Source organism: Olea europaea, unplaced genomic scaffold (genome assembly GCF_002742605.1).
Source record: "Olea europaea var. sylvestris unplaced genomic scaffold, O_europaea_v1 scaffold1004, whole genome shotgun sequence".
Lineage (NCBI taxonomy): Eukaryota > Viridiplantae > Streptophyta > Magnoliopsida > Lamiales > Oleaceae > Olea > Olea europaea.
The window spans coordinates 390,749-409,429 of record NW_019227357.1 but is presented as its reverse complement, the minus strand read 5'-3'; the positions used below and the strand labels follow the sequence as shown (position 1 = coordinate 409,429).

At 33.9% G+C, this 18,681-nt stretch overlaps 1 pseudogene; it reads right to left on the bottom strand.

Moving 5' to 3' along the window:
* LOC111372489 overlaps positions 1-1,217 on the bottom strand; it is a 16,609-nt pseudogene extending 15,392 nt beyond the window's left edge.
* Between the last annotated feature and the right edge of the window lie 17,464 nt (positions 1,218-18,681).

Sequence of the window (18,681 nt, the reverse complement as noted above, 5' to 3'; positions counted from 1 at the left end):
AAAAAAAAAAAAAAAGAAAAAAGAAAAAAGAGGTATAATTTTTTTCAATCTTGAAAAAAATCTAAAAAATTGGGTTTTTATAGTTTATTAATACCTCAAAATCCTTGGTTACTTTTGAGTAATATCCATTTTGTGGAGTTATATCATCGAAGTAAAGAACAGGGGCTGATGAAGCTAAAGCACCGATAGCAATGTGTGGATACTTGAGCCTAAACCATGAAGCCAGCACTGAAAATAATAGGATAATTTGAATTATACGTAAATTTACCACAAATTTAATAAAACTCAAATTTGTAATTAATTAAAATAAATGGATGATGGTATTGAATAATTCATGATTTGCTTACTTCCTCCATATGATCCTCCAATCACAATTATGGGAGAATCCTGAGCCGAAAGCTTTTCCTTTATGTGCAATAGCACCTCTGCATAATCAGCTATAGCTTGGGCTGAGTTGAAATATCCTCTAATGCTCTCATTTTTCATGGCTTCTTCCATTGATCCGAATGGGATTGATTTTCCATAATACCGATGCTTCAGAAAAACAAAATAAGTTAGAATAATATTCAAAATATTGTCTAATATAATATAAGAAACAGTATCCACATATTTATAGTAGTGTACTATAATCTTGCTCGAAAAATTTAGTTCTTTTTCTTCCTTATTTTTGATTAATTGCCATATTAATGAATCAAAAGAAGTTGAAATCTTGTTCAAAATACTGAATTGTACAAACATATATTACCTCTATATATACTTGAAGAGCCTTGAAATGAGGGGCATTTGCAGTTAGATAACCAACACTTTGTAGATCTTCATCCAATGGTGCTTCTGCACCAAGATATGCGAAGATTGGAGAGCTTGAATTTCCACCACCCCAGTATTTGAAATTGATTATATATCTTTGTTTGAAGGTGGCATAACTTTGGGGTCCATAGTTGAAGTGATCAAGAATTTGCGTGTAAAAATATGTTTTGAAATCCTTCGAAAGGAAAGAAGAAGATAAATTACTATCAGGGTTTCTTAAGATTGTTCTTATATGTGGAGTGAGCCTTGGAATTTTATATGGGACTGCAGAAACAGATTTTAAGATCAATGGAAGAAGAAGCAGCAAAAGAGGGTACACTTGATAGAAAAGTTTATAAGATTTTGATGGAGTACTTTTCCTAGCTTCCATCTTGATCCTTTAAGTGTGTTCCATGTCTGTATTCTGAAGGTGTGTATATATACAGAGAGATGCTGAAAAACATATAATTTTAACCTTAAATCTGGTATTGATGGGTGGTCCCGACTAAGATTTTAATGAAATTTAAAGGATTATAAACTCTAACGAATTCGTGGATTTAAATAGATTCCTACAAATTTCATAAAAATCTCATCAAATATGGTAATTATTGAGGATACCTAAATTTTAAGATTTTATTAAAATCTTAATTGGGAACACCTAAATTTTAATGGATTTCATTAAAACCCAATGCAATTTCAATTGAAGACACTTAAATTTAAAATGACTTTTAAAATTCATTACAATCTCGATTGAAAACACCTCTTTAGTTTGTGTTTGTTAAGTTAAAAAGTAAGATACGCTCCCTAATTGCAAAGGAGAGAGAATCAATTTTCTTATTTACTCTCCCAACTTTTTTCTTAAATTCTTCCTTAATATGAATAATTAAATACAAGAATTCATCATTTACCCATGGAAACTTTCCATCTTTTCTTGTATTTCCTTTCCTCGATTTTTTTTCCTCGTGTTTTCTACATTTTCTTTTCTTAACTCTTAACAACAAAAAATTCCTTTGGTTTTTCTTCTCCTTTTTATTTATTAAAGCATATTTAGTTGTGCTTAACAGTTACTATTTGTTTTATTTTTTAAAGAAGTAACTTCATAAAAATTATGTTAATCAAATTAAATTGTTCAAAAGTAATAATAAAAACATACAGTCCACATTAGACTTTATATGTCTCATACGGTTGTCTAATTAAAAATAGATTATGCAATTTTGCCATCATATTACATTACAATGGACTTAGCATGAACACTTTTAAAATATCCCGTAAACTTTTAGGTACAATCTAAATGTCACAAAATATACACTCCTAAATATTCCTCTACAAATTTTACGAGTTCGATTACATTGAAATGTCCTTTAGGGATTTTTCCACACTTTTTCGGTAGGCGCAAGTTGAGATTCTCGTAATTCTTTTTTTGAAAACTTTTGATTTAACATTCCGATAGACTTTGACTGCAACAATACCTATTAAAGAAAAAAGAAGATGTTTTTGAGCAATGGCAACCACTTCTAAAAGGGGAATCTATTTGTCCTACTATTTTTTGTTCAAAGTTATCATCTTTTATCATCTACTATATATTGGATATCTCAAAACATAGAAGACATGAGTGTGAACAAGAAATTGCGTGGGAATTGATTTAGTCAACCAAGAAATGACCAATCATTTTCCTCAATTTGGGACAGTGTTACCCTCACCATACCCAGCCATTTCGGCCAATTCCAGCATCACAAATGGGTTCTAATAATTCTATACGTTTGCACGAGGAAAAAGTAGTGTTTATTGGACCATTTACCATGAAAGGTATTTTGAATTGGATGATTCAACGAAACGTGTATAATTCACGACTAAATGAATGAATGACTGTGATGTAATGATAATTGAATGGTCAGAATATTTTATTTTTAGAGATAAAGAATAGCGTGAAGTTTAAGTTTTCACTTTTTACAAAAATTCTCTAGTCAAGGCAACTTAAAAACACGTTCTTGACACGATAGTTCACTAAACGATAGAAGGGTAACACACTAGAAGATGCTTTTATTTGGAAGGATTCAGCCATTCAGGGATGGGAATTTTTATACTAAGGATACATGAAATTCTCTCAAGGGACGTCAATACTAAATGAATATCTTTAAACTTCATATGGCATCATTCAATACAAAAAGGAAAAGTTCAATTTCCTCTGCTGAAAATTATGGCACGAACGGATTAGTTGATAGTGTAATTCAAGCGAGGATGAGACTACAATTAGGTATGGATTGTGTTATGTATTGGTCCAGCCCACTATGAGAATTATTGGCCCAAGTCTTATATTATTTGCAATTAGGTCAAACATATATAATGGTCAGCAATTGTGGCTGTGAGACGTGAGAGAGAGAGAGAGAGAGAGAGAGAGAGATACAAAAATCTGAGACGTGAATTGTGAGCGACAAAAAGAAATTCTGTTGTCAATAATTTGTGAATGAGAGAGAGACAAATTCAATGGTAAAAAATGGCGGCTATAGGGTTGTGAGGATTGACCTTGGTTTTAATTGAGAGAAACAGAAGCCATTGCTACTGAAGGAAAACCAGTTGTGCACGTGTAGGAAGAAAAAAGATTTTTCTTCAATTTTGGGTGTGGATTCACACAGGTTATTTTTCTTTCTTCTCTACATAATACAAATTGGAACTTTCTCTAAGATATATTTTGGATTAGTATTCAAAGTGGGTTCTCACAAGGTTAATCAATTTGGTAATTTGTGGTGAGATAATTGTTGTTTTAAAGATAGATTATCGTGGTATTTCCAATTTGTGGAGAATTCAAGTTTTGAGGGATAAACTTGAATATTATAATCTATATTAATTATTATAGTGGATTTTTGGCTGGAGATGCCTCGTGGTTTTTTTCCCTCTATTCTGGAGGGTTTTTTTCCACGTAAAAATTTGTGTTGCGTTTTCTTATTTTGCTTGGATTATTTATTTGCATAGTTAATCGTTCTAGTTAATTGTTTGGATTGGTAAATTTATTTTTGCAATAATTGAAATTGCCCAACAAAGTGGTATCAGGGTTTTGGGTAGGAGAGAGACCACTGGAAGACTTATTCGTTTAGATAGAGATAAGCTCAGGTTGTGTGGGTGTGATTTTATTGCGGAATAAATGGAAAATACTTCGGGTACTATGATTAAATTGCTGGCTTCAAATTATTCTATTTGGAAACCTATGATGGAGGATATCCTATATTGTAAGGATTTACATGAGCCTATTGAAAGTGATAGTGCTAAGCCAATCAATGTGAGTGACAGTGATTGGAAGAAAATGAATAAGAAAGCCATTGGATATATTAGACAGTGGTTGACATTAATGTATTCCATCATATATCTCAATTGACAGATGCACATAGTCTTTGGGAAAAATTGGAGAGTCTCTATGAGAGGAAGACTGTTCAAAATAAAGTTTTTACTATTAGAAACCTTGTGAATTTGAAGCTAAAAGATGAAAAATTAGTTGCTGAGCATTTTAGTGAATTCCAAGACTTGATAAATCAGTTGACCACAATGAAATAGTGCTAGATGATGAGATGCAAGCACTATTACTTCTGAGTTCATTGCCTGACAGTTGGGAGACTTTGGTGGTATCACTTAGTAACTCTACTCCGAATGGTGTGCTTAGGGGTGGGCGCGGGTCGGTTCGGTTCGGTTCTCTTTAGAACCAAACCGAACCAAAATTTTCGGGTATCTAGTAAATGGAACCGTCGGGTCCAAATATAATTATGGAACCGTTCGGGTTTGGTTCCGTTCTGTTCGATTCTGTACTATAATTAAATTTTTTAACATTTATAACAACATTATATAAATACAATTAATGATACATTCAATGGTTTTGGAATGCTATAGACTAGTAGACTACCTTGTTCAAATGATCGATATGGTTAAAGTTTCGGTCGGCGAGGTCGCAACTTCAATTAGAGGTCATAGCATCGGCCGACGATTGTATAGGTTTTGAAATGTCAGCGAGTCTACTAGAGTCGAGACAACGTTATGCACTTTAGTGCAGGTGTTTAGAGTTATTTAGTGGATTGTATCTTGTTGGGCTAAGAAATGAAACAATAAAATGGGTAATAGGGTCAAAAATTAAAAAATTAGAAATGAAACAAATTATTGGGCCAAAAATTTAGAAATTATTAATTTGTTTAGAAAAATTAAAATTAAAATAATTTGATCTACTCAATATAAAAAAAAAATTAGAAAAATTCGGTTCTTATTCGGTTCTTCGGTTCTTGGTCTAGAACCGAGAATCGAACCGTACTCGTCGGTTCTCAATTTAGATACCCGTTCGGGTATTTAATTTGACAAGAACCGTCAGGTTCGGTTCGATCGATTCGGTTCGGGAGATTTGCCCAGCCCTAGGTGTGCTTGAACTTACTCTAGTTAAAGACAGCTTGTTTAATGAAGAAATACGAAGGAAAGATTTGGGTAGGAATGATGCACAGACTTTTATTACAGAGAACAGAGGTAGGAATAAAATCAGAATTTCTAAGGGACGTGGTAACTTCAGAAGTCAGTCAAAGACAAGGGGAAATGTCAAATGCTTTTATTGTGACAAAGAGTGTCATATAAAGAAACATTGCATGGCTTGGGGAAATAAATTGAAAGAGGAAAAAAATCAGAAGAAGACCGATTAGAATACAACAGCTAACGTTTCAGATGAAAAAGTAGTGGTAGCAATTTTTTCTGCTGAAAATGAACAGTGTTGTCATGTTGCAAATTCATTTGTTGAATGGGTTATTGACTCAGCGACTTCTTACCATGTTACTCCAAGACGGGAATTCTTCACTTCATACAAATCAGGTAATTTTGGCAGAGTGAAGATGGGTAATGACAGTTTTGCCAGTATTGCGGGAATTGGTGATAATTGTCTTCAGACATATATTGGATGCATTTTGACATTGAAGAATGTGCGACATGTTCTTGACATGCGCTTGAATTTACTATCTATACATGCATTTGATGAAGTAGGGTATGACAATTATTTTGGCAGTGGAAGATGGAAACTAACAAAAAGGTCAATGGTATTTGCTAGATGAAAGGTTTGTTGCACACTTTACAAGACACAAGTAAAGGTTTGCAGTGAAGCGGTAAATGCAATTGAAAGTGATTCTACGCAGACTTGTGGCACAAGCGGGTGGGTCACATAAACGAGAAAGGATTAAAGATTTTGGCAAAGAAGTCTCTCTTTCCTTTTACCAAGGTACATCATTAAATTCTTGTGATTATTGTTTATTTGGCAAACAACATAGAGTATCCTTTCAGAAATCCTCTAGTAGAAAATCTAGTATTTTAGATTTGATTTATTTTGATGTTTGTGGTCCCATTGAGGTGAAGTCCTTAGGTAGTCATAAGTATTTTCTTACTTTTATTAATGATGCTTCACGAAAGTTGTGGGTGTTTTTTTTTTAGATCAAAAGATCAAGTTTTTCAGTACTTCAAAGAGTTTCAAGTCATGGTAGCACGAGAAAGTAGAAAGCTTTTGAAGTCTCTCCGAACTGACAATGGAGGGGAATATACGTCTAAAGTGTTTAAAGACTACTCAGAACACGGTATTAGACATGAAAAGATAGTTCCTGGTACTCTACAGCACAACGGTGTGGCATAGATAATGAACCGTACCATTGTAGAAAAGGTCAGAAACATGTTAAGGATGATTGGGTTACCTCATTCTGGGGTGAAGCAGTTCAAACAGCGTGCTACCTAATCAATCGATCTCTATCAGCTCCTTTGGATTTTGAAATTCCAGAAAAATTGTGAACAGGAAAAAATGTTTCTTATTCTTGCTTGAAGATTTTGGGTGCAAAGTATTTGCACATGTAGCTAAGAAACAACGGTTGAAACTAGATGATAAAGCTAGTCCTTGCATTTTTGTTGGCTATGAGATGCAGAATTTAACTATAGATTATGAGATCCAGAAAAGAAGAAAATATTCAGAAGCAGTGATATGATTTTTTATGAAAATCAGAAGTTGGCAAATGTTGAGAAATCTGGGAATCAAAGACATGTTATTAAGGGTGTTATTGAACCTACACTTATCTCTTTGCCTTCAGATAGTGTTATTCAGGGGGTAGAGACACACGTTGACAGTCATGGTGATGAGTCAGTAAGGGTTGATGAGGATGTTAGGCTGTGGAGCAGCCTATTACATTAGAACCTCAAATCAGAAGATCTACCAGAGAGTATCGTCCATCAACCAGGTATCTAGTATCAGATTATGTGTTGGTAACTGATGAGGGAGAGTCAGAATGTTTTCAAGAGGAAGAATCTCATAAGGACAAACAAAGTTGTGTGAAGGCTATGCAAGAAGGGATGAATTCTTTGCAGAAGAATAACACTTATGAGCTAGTAGAGCTTCCTAAAGGTAAAAAGGATTGAAAAATAAGTGGGTGTTCAAGCTGAAGAAAGATGGTGAAAAGCTAGTAAAGTATAAAGCTCGATTGGTGGTAAAAGGTTTTAGTCAGAAGAAAGGGATTGACTTTGATGAGATATTCTCTCTTATTGTCAAAATGACTTCTATTCGAATAGTTTTGGGTTTAGTAGCTAGTTTGAATTTTGAGCTTGAGCAGTTAGATGTCAAGATCGCCTTTCTCCATAGTGATTTGGAGAAAGAAATCTACATGGTTTAGCTAGAGGGATTTGAAGTAAAAGGAAAAGAGCATATGGTTTGCAGATTGAAAAATAGTTTGTATGGATTGAAACAGGCTACAAGACAGTGGCATAAGAAATTTGATTCATTTATGATGGGTCATGGTTATATATACCAGGACAGATGCGGATCATTGTGTTTATGTCAAAGAATTCCATGGTGGTAACTTTATTATCCTTTTGCTATATGTAGATGATATGTTGATAGTGAAATAAGATGTTCAGTTAACTCATAGTTTGAAAGTAGATCTGTTCAAGTTGTTTGACATGAAGGATCTTGAACCAGCAAAGCAAATTTTGGGAATGCATATTCGTTGTGATAGGAAAGCCAAAAAGTTGTGGTTATCACAGGAGAAGTATGTAGAGAGAGTGTTGGAAATGTTTAACATGAATAATGCTAAACCTATTGGGACACCACTTGATAGTCACTTCAAACTGAGTAAAGTGACTTGTCCTTCTAAGAAGGAAGATAAAGAAAGAATGGCAAAGATTCTTTACTCCTATACGGTTGGGGGTTTGATGTATGCATGGTTTGTACACGGCCAGATATTGTTCATGCAGTTGGACTAGTCAGCAGGTTTCTTTTTAATTCCCGGTAAAGATCATTGTAAACAGTTTCTTCTTTTCTCTTTTTTCTCTTTCTTATTTGTCCTAATATATTTTAGACATAATGTTGATGCAATAATTCATGTGTCTTTATCGTTACAGACTAATAGAAAAGAAAAGTCATACATTGTTACACATAAAACCATCATACTGCTAAAAAAAATTATATTTTAAGAATCTATTGGATATGATAATATCAAGAGAATATAGAAATATTTTACATCTTTAAAAACATTTGAATTAGAACGGGAACTTTGAGTAATCAGACTAATGGAAAAAAGATCTTTAAAAAAAAAAAATCAAAGAAGTTTTTCTATTATCACTTGCTACTTTTGTCCTTCCCATAAAATTTCTTCTATTGAAAATATAATCATAATTTATCATGTGCTAGACTTGTAAGGTTCATTTACATATAGAGATTAATATTGTAATTTGATTTTGATTTAGATTAAAATTTAGATTGTAATTCTTACCAAATAAGGGCCAAGTGTGATTAAGGAAGAAAGAGAAGTACAAATTTTGTTATTGTAAATTTGTACAAATGACTATGAATTGATCAACATTAACTATAATGTCATCTTAATGAATAAACATTGGTTTCGAAATATGAACTAACAAATATATGCAATGAACTTTCCAATAATAAAGAGCATACCATATGGTGTAATGACAGCAAGAACACTTTCTGATGTCTTCTAGCCTATGATTTATTCAAACAAAAACAATTTAATAAATTAAATTAAAAAAATCGAATTTAAATAGTAGACACATATTATAAGCTAAAAAATATTAAGTTGCCATGAACTTTGCTTGACTATATGTTAAAATAATATCCATATAAAATCTTTATTACCTGGGTTATTAAATTGCTCCAAATATTTTTCTTTGTTTAAATTAAATCATAGGGTGCTAGAGGACGTATTAATCGTGTTGCTTTTACCGATAATGAGCATGATTTTAAATTTTTAAGAACATGTCTAGAGCATAATCATACTTTATATTTTGTAAATTTTTGAGTCAGAATTACATTGCGCATACGTATTAGGATAGTCTGATTATATTTAAAAGAACAAATTTTTTTTTGGGTGGAGAGCGTTTAATTAGACGAGACACATAATGCATGAAAAAGCTTGTAAGTTTTAATCTCGTAAAAGATTTATAACGATATATGAACATAATCAATTTGAATCTCTCGGAATTAATTTAAATATGTAGGATTGCACAATATATTGTGATATATACACAGGTAGTGTTTCATGCGTGCGCTTACTAAAATATACTCGTGCAACATGATATTTTTTACGTCAAACGAATTATCATAACGTCCAATGTATTGAAGTTAGTGCATCTTATTTAAATTATTTTTCTAGGTCAAACTATATATCATTTTTAGATGCAGCTTTTTCCTAAAATCCAGTCCACTTATTGGAAGAGATTAAAATCGAATAGGGAACTGGGAAGTGCTTTAGCTTTATGTTGACTGCATTAAGTCCAATAAAATTATAGCCCTTGAGGGCCATTTTTCCCCCCTTGAATTTTTGAATAGTGTATTGATAAGAAACGTGTGATTAAAAAATAAGAAATTTTTTTTTAATTTGCGAAGAATGTATTGTTGAAATGATATCAAAACACTATTTAAAAATGTATTTTTTTCAAATAATTATGCTCAAACAGGAGCATAAAATGTAATACACGAAACAAAAGAAAGGGAGATGCATTTAAGTTAAAGTTGAAGAAAGTTTCCTTTCATTTTTGGAAGTTGACTCAAGGAGAAGTTCATTAGGATCCCCTTTTAACATCCAAATGTAGCCCTGACAGGGTACATGGGGGCAAAAAAAGAATGAATGCAATCGGCCGGGATCATTCAAATGAAATACCTATTTAGAAAATAAGTCTGAATTAAGTCGTGATTCCAGATAAGGATTTGTTTGGTGTAGATAAAAAGTTGATAAAAATTTCAAGTCAAAGTCAACAGTGAATTTTAATCTCGCATTTCATGGGATTTACAATTTTCAATCATAAATTTCATCTACTTATATCAAAATCTACTAAGAATCTGATTTTAATTTACAACAAACGTGAGCTAAACAGTTTTTAAATGTTGAAGTAGATCCTTAAGAGATCGGGTTCCTCATGATTTTATCTGGATTCAAGAACTTTTGTCGGGTGATCATAATTCTTTCCACGTTTAAATTCTCCATGATATAAACCCAATAATATATACATATCCACATCTACATCTACGACATATAAAAGCGTGAATAGGTGACAAACATTGTTGTGGATTTTGTCCGTATATTTTTTGGGCCAACAATGCCCTTATAATCTTCTTAATTACATCAATCACGTGACTTCATGTATTACTCCATCCATTTTGTTTGAAAATTCTCAAGATTGAACAATAATTTTACTAATAAAATTTTATAATGTTTTTGTTGTAAGGAATTTTCTTATAGTTGATGATATTATCAGTAAATTGATGTATTGAACCAATAAAAGCAAGGATAAACATAAATGTTGAACAATTTGAAATTAGCACATAATCAAAAGTCATAAACTGATTATAGTAAGCAATCAAAGAGTCGAAAAATGTCAAATAACCTTTTTAATTAATATCGGCCTCTCTGCTTGAAATTGCCCAGTGAAAGAATGTATCTCATTATTTTGTGCATGCCATCGAGTTTGTAGGTATGCAACATGATGATGACCTCTGGGAAGAGCTGATTAAGCAATGCCTGAATAAACCTGAGATGGTAAGCTGTGGGCTATTAATTTTAATCAATTTCAATTGCAAAAGCATTATTACCACATTTAAAAATTTTTTTTTTGGTTGGTTTATTTAATTTTTACTATTGGCAGGTTGGGGTATTGTTGGAGCATACTGTTGGCAATCTTGATCCCCTATATATTGTAAATATGGTGCCAAATGGCTTGGAGATTCCTCGAAACATGCTCTCTACTTTTCTTTTCTTTTTTTCATTTTTTTTCATTTTTTTTTCCCTAATTCTGGTGGTCAGTTTGCACAACTTATTTTTCTTCAATTACATGATTTTAAAAAAAAATCAATTTCTATCTGTTAAGTATAATAAAATCAATCATAAAGTGTGGCTAAAATGTATAAATCTTGATTAGACGATAAAGTCAAATTTCAAATTTTAGATGTGAAGCCAATTTAAAAAAAAACCAAAAAAAAAAAAAAAAAAAAAAAAAAAAACCATACTTATTCATGATTGCTCTTGCTTTTATCGACTTATCTGTGAAACATAATGTAAGGTATTTTATGTCATATATAGAGAAAAAATCAAAAGGTGCTTTTATTAGCTAACACTATTTGCCATGTGGATCAAGATATTTGAAATTGTCCTATTTTGTGGTACAATTATAACACTTAGATGCTGTTTTGATTTAACCTATGGACGAGTATGCAAGTGCAATGGGTCTATTACTCTTATATGTCCAAATTCTTGTAGTATTTTCTTGGCACAGTAGTCGGGACTTAAAGATTATGCAATACCACCAGAAATGTTGCAGTTTCAATTACAAACCCATTCCTTCTCGGATTGAGGGATTGTCTAGTCAAAATCATCACAGACTATATGATGGAAACTTCTCTTAGAGACGGGTGCAGTGATATACTTGAGGTAATTTCTCGCCCATAAATACTTTTGATACAATTTGATAATCATAATTACTTGATAGTTCACTTTTACTTGCAGGCCGATTGTGTTAATTTGTTAATCAAATGCTGAAAAGAGGAAAGACGAGCTATAAGCTTGAGCAATGAAGACGACGAAGCACGTAGTAAAAAGGACAAAAATCAGGCTTCTCAGTTTGCGGAGAAATCTTTGAGGATGAAGTGCATGGAGGTCAAATCGAAAACACGTGGCGGCCCTAGATGCTGAGTTTGTTTTGACCCATATTCTATACAAAATGTGTCGGTTATAGCTTTCTTTTGCTGTCATGCCTATCACACAACATGCCTTATGGATTCCACCATTACCATTAGTCAGCAGCAAAAGAAGCCACCAACCCCAACCAAGTCCTCGGATGAATTATTGTATTACGAATATGATAATTGCAACGTTGAGGATGATGAGGAAGATGATACTTCTTCGGGTTCTTCTCAAATGCCTTGTTTCTTGTGTACTACGGTTGCAGGTGATAAGTGTGTTTTTGCACATTTATTTAGGTTAGAAATATGACTTAGTTACGAGTAAAATGATTGAATTGTAACTTAATTTCGTTACATTTGTGAATTGTAGGGAACATCGATGAACATGGTGGAATTCAGGAGAAAAGAGCCGAAAAAGGACTAAAATGGAGCAAAGTGATAGCTCAAGGACCAAAGTGCAATTATCCAAAAGATGGTCCAAAGGACAAATCAAGGAAGTGAATGAGCTAAGTACCAATTTGGTGATATTATGAGATGATGGAAATAAAAGAAACAAAGCAAAAAGGACCAAAATGAATAAAACTGAAAAGTTCGGGGACCAAGTTGCAAATAATCCATAGATGAGATGGGAAATGGAATGAAGATTCAAGAGTGTTAGAGGTCAATCGGATAAGGAAAGGAGTCAAAGAGGTGAAATAAGGTCGAAGTATTATCAAGTATCAACTTTCAGGCGAAAAAGCTATGCTCGTGATTTTTAGCCTCTACTTGAGATCCATTTATGGCATAGTAAACATAAGAATTTGAGAAAGCCTATTTCAATCAAAAGTGTATATCTTTGAGGTTTCTTTCCAATGAACTTTGAATCACTTCAATCGGAGATCAGGAGATAAAGTTATGATTAAAATACTAAAAACTGTCCGACGGAAAGAATCGCATAACTATGCGGTCGCATAGTATAAACTCTATGCGGTCACATAGAGGCTTCTCGAGAATATTTTCTCAAAATTTTTTTACTCTATGCGACATCATAGAAATGTACTAAGCGGTCGCATAGAACAAATTTCGGGCAGATTTTGCGGTTTCCTTATACGACTGAAACTCTTTTGGTAATCTAATTTTCACGCGATATAAATATCAAAAGACGTCCAAAAAGAGGCAAAACAGATTAAAGGCAGAAAAACACTTCTTGGAGAGGATTTTGAGCGCAAGAGCGAAGATTTACACGAAGAGCTTCAAGATTTCATAACCCGGTGATGCTTTTTATCCAAAATCTGATGTATTTTTTTATTTTAACCATGTTAGGCTAGATTTTCATGTGCTAGGAGATCGATGTACCATGTAATTTGATATTTAATTTTCTAGTTTTGCAATTTGACATTAAGACATATTTCTATTGATTTGAATGATTTATATGCAATTATTATTTCCATAATTAGGGGCCCGTAATTGTGTGAGTTTGGGTGATTTATTCTTGCATTCGAGAGAATTGGAATATGTTTGACATAATATAAATCATCATAGGGTTCGATAGGGGATAGAAATATACCGCTATACCCTACGTGAATCTTTAAGTGTTCATAAAATCGCATGCATTTTTACATATGCACTTGTTATAGAAATATAGGCCAGTGGTATGTAGAAATAGGTTCGATACATCTTGAGAGAGAGTATTGGATAGACTTAGGAACATTGATTCGTCACAATTGAAGTGTGTTGTCACATTGTGAAACTAGAGTTTTAAAGTGATAATTGTATGGGAAAATCGTGATCCTAGTGTATTTAATTTCTATTGATTACAACAAACGTGCATTCTCAACATTTGATTTCATTCTAGATTGTTAAAAATAGTGTTTTGCATATTTAATTTAATTTAATCATAAAAATTGCATAATTAGGGTTTTCTTTTCAAAATTAGGATTTTCATTAGGTTCACATTCACTTTAGTAATTTAGTTTCGGTTAAGGCGACGATAGATAAAATTGAACTAATCAATCTTTATAAGACGATATTCGGACTCATTTAATCCACTTTATTACTTGTTAACGAACCGTACACTTGCGGTAGTTTTAAATCGAAAGAAATAATTTCGCGAACAAGTTTTTGGCGCCGCTGTCGGGGATTGAGTTTAGTATAATTTTATCTCTCGAGACATTAATTCGAACTTCAATTTTTATTTTGCTAGTATAATTTTGTTTTTATTTTTTATGTTAGGTTATTATCCCTTATTTGTGTTTAGTTATTTATATTGTTTGAATCTCAATGCTCGTACTGATTTTGTTTCTCATATTTGCATGCCACGATCGACTGGATGAGAATTGATTCCAGCTGATCCTGAAATCGAGCGCACCTTTCATCGACTACAAAGAGATCGTCGAGAAGCACAAGTACAAATGGCTAACGAACTAAACAATTCCATTATTTAAGCTAATGAAGGAGAGGCAATGGACAAAGGAAATGAGATTCTGGGAGATTTCTTGACTTCTCAAGTAATTCAAAGTCAATCCAGCATAGGGTATCCACCGTTTGGGCAGCCAAATTTCCAATTGAAGACCAATGTGATACAACTATTTCAAAATGGACACCAGTTTTATGGCAAAGCCGAGGAGAATCCACATACACACATATCTCAAATTTTGAATATGTGTCAATATTTCATATACCAAGGGATTTTGGACGACGCTATTAGGCTAAGGCTGTTTCCACATACGCTACGAGACAGAGCGCTTGAATGGTTGGATTCACTTCCGGTTGCAAGTATCACTACATGGAACGAGTTAGCACACAAATTCTGCACAAAGTTTTTCTCCCCAGCCAAGATAGCGAAGCTGAGATATGACATATCAGTATTCAGTCAAGGAGAAATCGAATCATTTGACGAAGCTTGGAACAGATTCAAAAACATGCTCCTGAAGTGCCCTCAACATGGGTTTGATAAAAAGACTCAAATCCGATTCTTCTACATAGGGTTACTTCCATACCACAAGAGCATGGTGGATTCAGCTTCAGATGACTCAATATCCACATGAACAGTTGATGGGCATTGGAATTATTTGAGAGAATGGCTACCACATCAGCCATGTGGTCTTTTGAGAGGGTGATTCCAAGGAAAACTCCGGGTGTCTACGTGGTGGATACTTATTCAGCAATATCTGCAAAAATCGACTCTCTGTATCAAAAAGTGGAAAGCATATCATAAGCAACACAAGCTAAGAAGAGTAATTGTGACGAATGTGGAGCTGAGCATAAAACATTGGAATGCCCAATACTCATACAAGGAATTGGGCAAGCAGACTATGCACAGTGGGGACAACACCAACAACATAATCAATATAGAGAAACTTTCAATCCAGTTGGATGAAGCATCCCAACTTCTCTTGGAGCAACCAGAATCAAAATAAGCCATAGGGAGAATTTCAACAACAAGAGAAGAGACCTCAATTGAAAGATATGATAGGAAAATTCATGGAGAAAATCGAAGCTACACTTCAAAATCAAAATGCAGTGATAAAAAATTTGGAAACTCAGTTGGGGCAGTTGGCCATCGCATTGACTGGCAGAACGACAGGTAACTTGCCGAGTAACACAGAAATCAATCCCAAAGAGCAAGCCAAGGCCATTACAACTCGAAGTGGTGTACAATTGCCTGAAATCCATGTCAAGAGACTGGGTGTGATTGGAGAGACATCTTCCCCTGTTGAAGAAGAGACTGTTGTAAAGGAATCAATTCCAAAAGAAAATTCAGAAAAGTCACAGGATAATGCCAAAGTCACAGTCAACCCTTACAAGCCTACAATTCCTTTTCCACATCGGTTGAAGAAGCAAAAATTAGAGCAACAGTACAAAAAATTCCTAGAAGTCTTCAAAAAGCTCCATATCAACATCCCACTGGCCGATGCACTATTCCAGATGCCTAGCTACGCAAAGTTTTTCAAAGATATTATATCAAACAAACGCAAGCTGGAGGACCATGAGACAGTAATGCTTACGGAGGAATACAGTGCTAGAATCCAGAAAAAGCTCCCACCAAAACTGAAAGATCCAAGGAGTTTCACTATCCCTTGCACAATTGGTGATTTTTATTCTGATAAAGCATTGTGTGATCTCAGTGTGAGTATTAACTTGATGCCATTCTCTGTTTTCAGGAAACTAGGATTGGGAGAGCCTAAGGCTACCACAGTAACTCTACAGCTAGCTGATTGATCACTTACACATCCACGAGGGATTAGTGAAGATGTATTGGTCAAAGTGGATAAACTCATATTCCCAGTAGACTTTTTGATTTTGGATATGGAAGAAGACAAAGACGTGCCTATCATATTAGGACGTCCATTTTTGGCGACTGCAAGAGCCCTCATAGATGTGCAGCAAGGATAATTAACTCTAAGGCTAGGGGATGAACAAATCTCTTTTAATGTTTTCAAGGCAATGAAATACCCCAACGAGCCTGAAAGCCGTTTCCAGATTGAAGTGCTTGACATAGAAATCCCCTATAATTTTGAGTTGAAGAAACAGCCAAATGGTCATGAGGCCTGTATAGTACACTCTCCATTCGTTCTTATCGATTCAAAGGAGATTAAGGCATTCAATGTGGGATTTTATACGGATGAGGAAAGAATGACAAATCACTTGGTGAAAGACAGAGATAAAATTCGGAGGATAATTGCAGTACGGAACAAGACCATATTGACCAAACTATGCAGGACCTCCCAAACCATATTTAAAGTGCCATAAAATACCTGTGTCAAAAGTCGAGCTATCGACTATAAAATAGTGCTGATTGGGAGGCAACCCAATGTCTCTACCCTTTATTTATTTCAGTTTGCATTAGTCTAGGAGTTTTTCAATTTTTCAACATTTTTATTAGTTTAGGTCATCGTTCATCCATGCATGTCAATAAATAGCCTAAGCACAATCCACACGAGTTCCAATGCATTGAACACGAGTCATAAGGTTGAAATCTTATTTTAATCAGTCATGGGTCAAATTGAACAAAGTGTATGATTAGAGCTAAACTTTATTGGTGATTCACATTTTTATGATATGAACTTTATATTGAGACATAATTTATACATCTTACACGCCAACAGTGTACACATGAAATAAGTTTGGGAGAATGGTGCGTCATATGGATTCCTTCATGCACACCGAAGTTTATCAATTATCACCATAAGATATAATACACATACTTTTCACTTTTGTAGGATGTCGCCAAAAAAAAAACCACAACAGGAAAAGTGAAGGTCGGCTCCACATATGGCATTGCAGGTCCCGATTTTCGACCACCTCCATACTGATCAGGGGAGTACTAGTTATCCTATTTCTTGTGCTTTCAATTTATTTTGTCCCTCAATTATATGTATTTGAACTTCTACTTTATTTCAATAATGAGGGCAAGGTTATGTATAAGTTTGGGGGTGGCATAATTTGATATAAATGTGGCATTTAGATTTTGGCATCCATTTATCGTGTATTATTCATATTCCATCAATACATTTGCTTAATTGCTGCATTTTGTGTGCTTGTTGAGTGTTATGAATAATAATAATAATAATAATAATAATAATAATAATAATTTGCATAGGTTCTTCATTTTACTATATTGCTTGTTTTATGTACTTGTATGAGCTTGATAGTCTTGCCGGCTATAATGAGATTATTGGAAAAGATATTCATAAACTTTGGATATATTGTTGAATAGATTAACCAATACTTGTGATGCAATACTTGACATTATCTATGCACGCCATTCATGCTTGACATGTTAGGTAAATGACTGGATTTTGAGCATAAAGTAGGAAAAGAATGATATTCCTCTATTGAATTAACACGTAAATCACCTTAAGGCAGTTTGGAATTGGCTGAGATATTATAGGGAGCATTAAGAGAAGCGGGGGCTCTGTGCATAAAATTTTATTGTGTGGATTGCCTAGACTAGTGATGTGAAGATTAGGTGAAAATCTTAAATTAGAGGTTGGTTTTGAAAACTAAATGTCTAGAACAATTAGGGCATAAAATTAATTTGTGAGAATAAGACAATTCTTTTCATGCCTTTATGACTCGAGCAAGTAAGCCTGTAAGGATATTTCAAAATCTAGTGCCCTAAGGTCAAGTGGCCTGGGAGTCACCTGTCTAAAACTCGCTAAAGGGGTCATATAGAAAGCAAAAGGGAAAGAGGTTAATACAAAGTCGTTTGATCGAGCTTTATAACTCGAGTGAATAAGCCTGCAAGAGTTTAAAATCTGGTGCCCTAAAGCCAATTGGTTTGGGAGTTATCGGCCTAAAAATCGCTAAAGGGGTTATATAGAAAGCAAATGAGAAGACGATATATAAAAAAATAAAAAAATTGGAAAGTGAGAAAAATAAAAGAGAGACAATAACATGAAGAAAAGCCCTTAGACATTTGGTTGAGGAAACTATACCTTTGAGGCAAGGCAAGTAACCTATTTTAATCTTGAGTGTCGAAGCAATCAAATTTGGGAGAGCCTTCACTTGTTGAAATGTAAACTTGTGATAGTGAGATTAATCCAAACTACGAGAGGGTGAGAACTACAGCTATGTAAACTCCTAATTTTAAAACACAATCCCGGGATAATTGAGTGAAAAGAATAACTTTGGGGGGTTGTGTATCTCTCGAGCGAGTAAGGATACATTTGAACACTTTGGGTCGGGACTCAAACTCATCATGAACCTAATATGTTGGCATGAATTCACACACACACGTC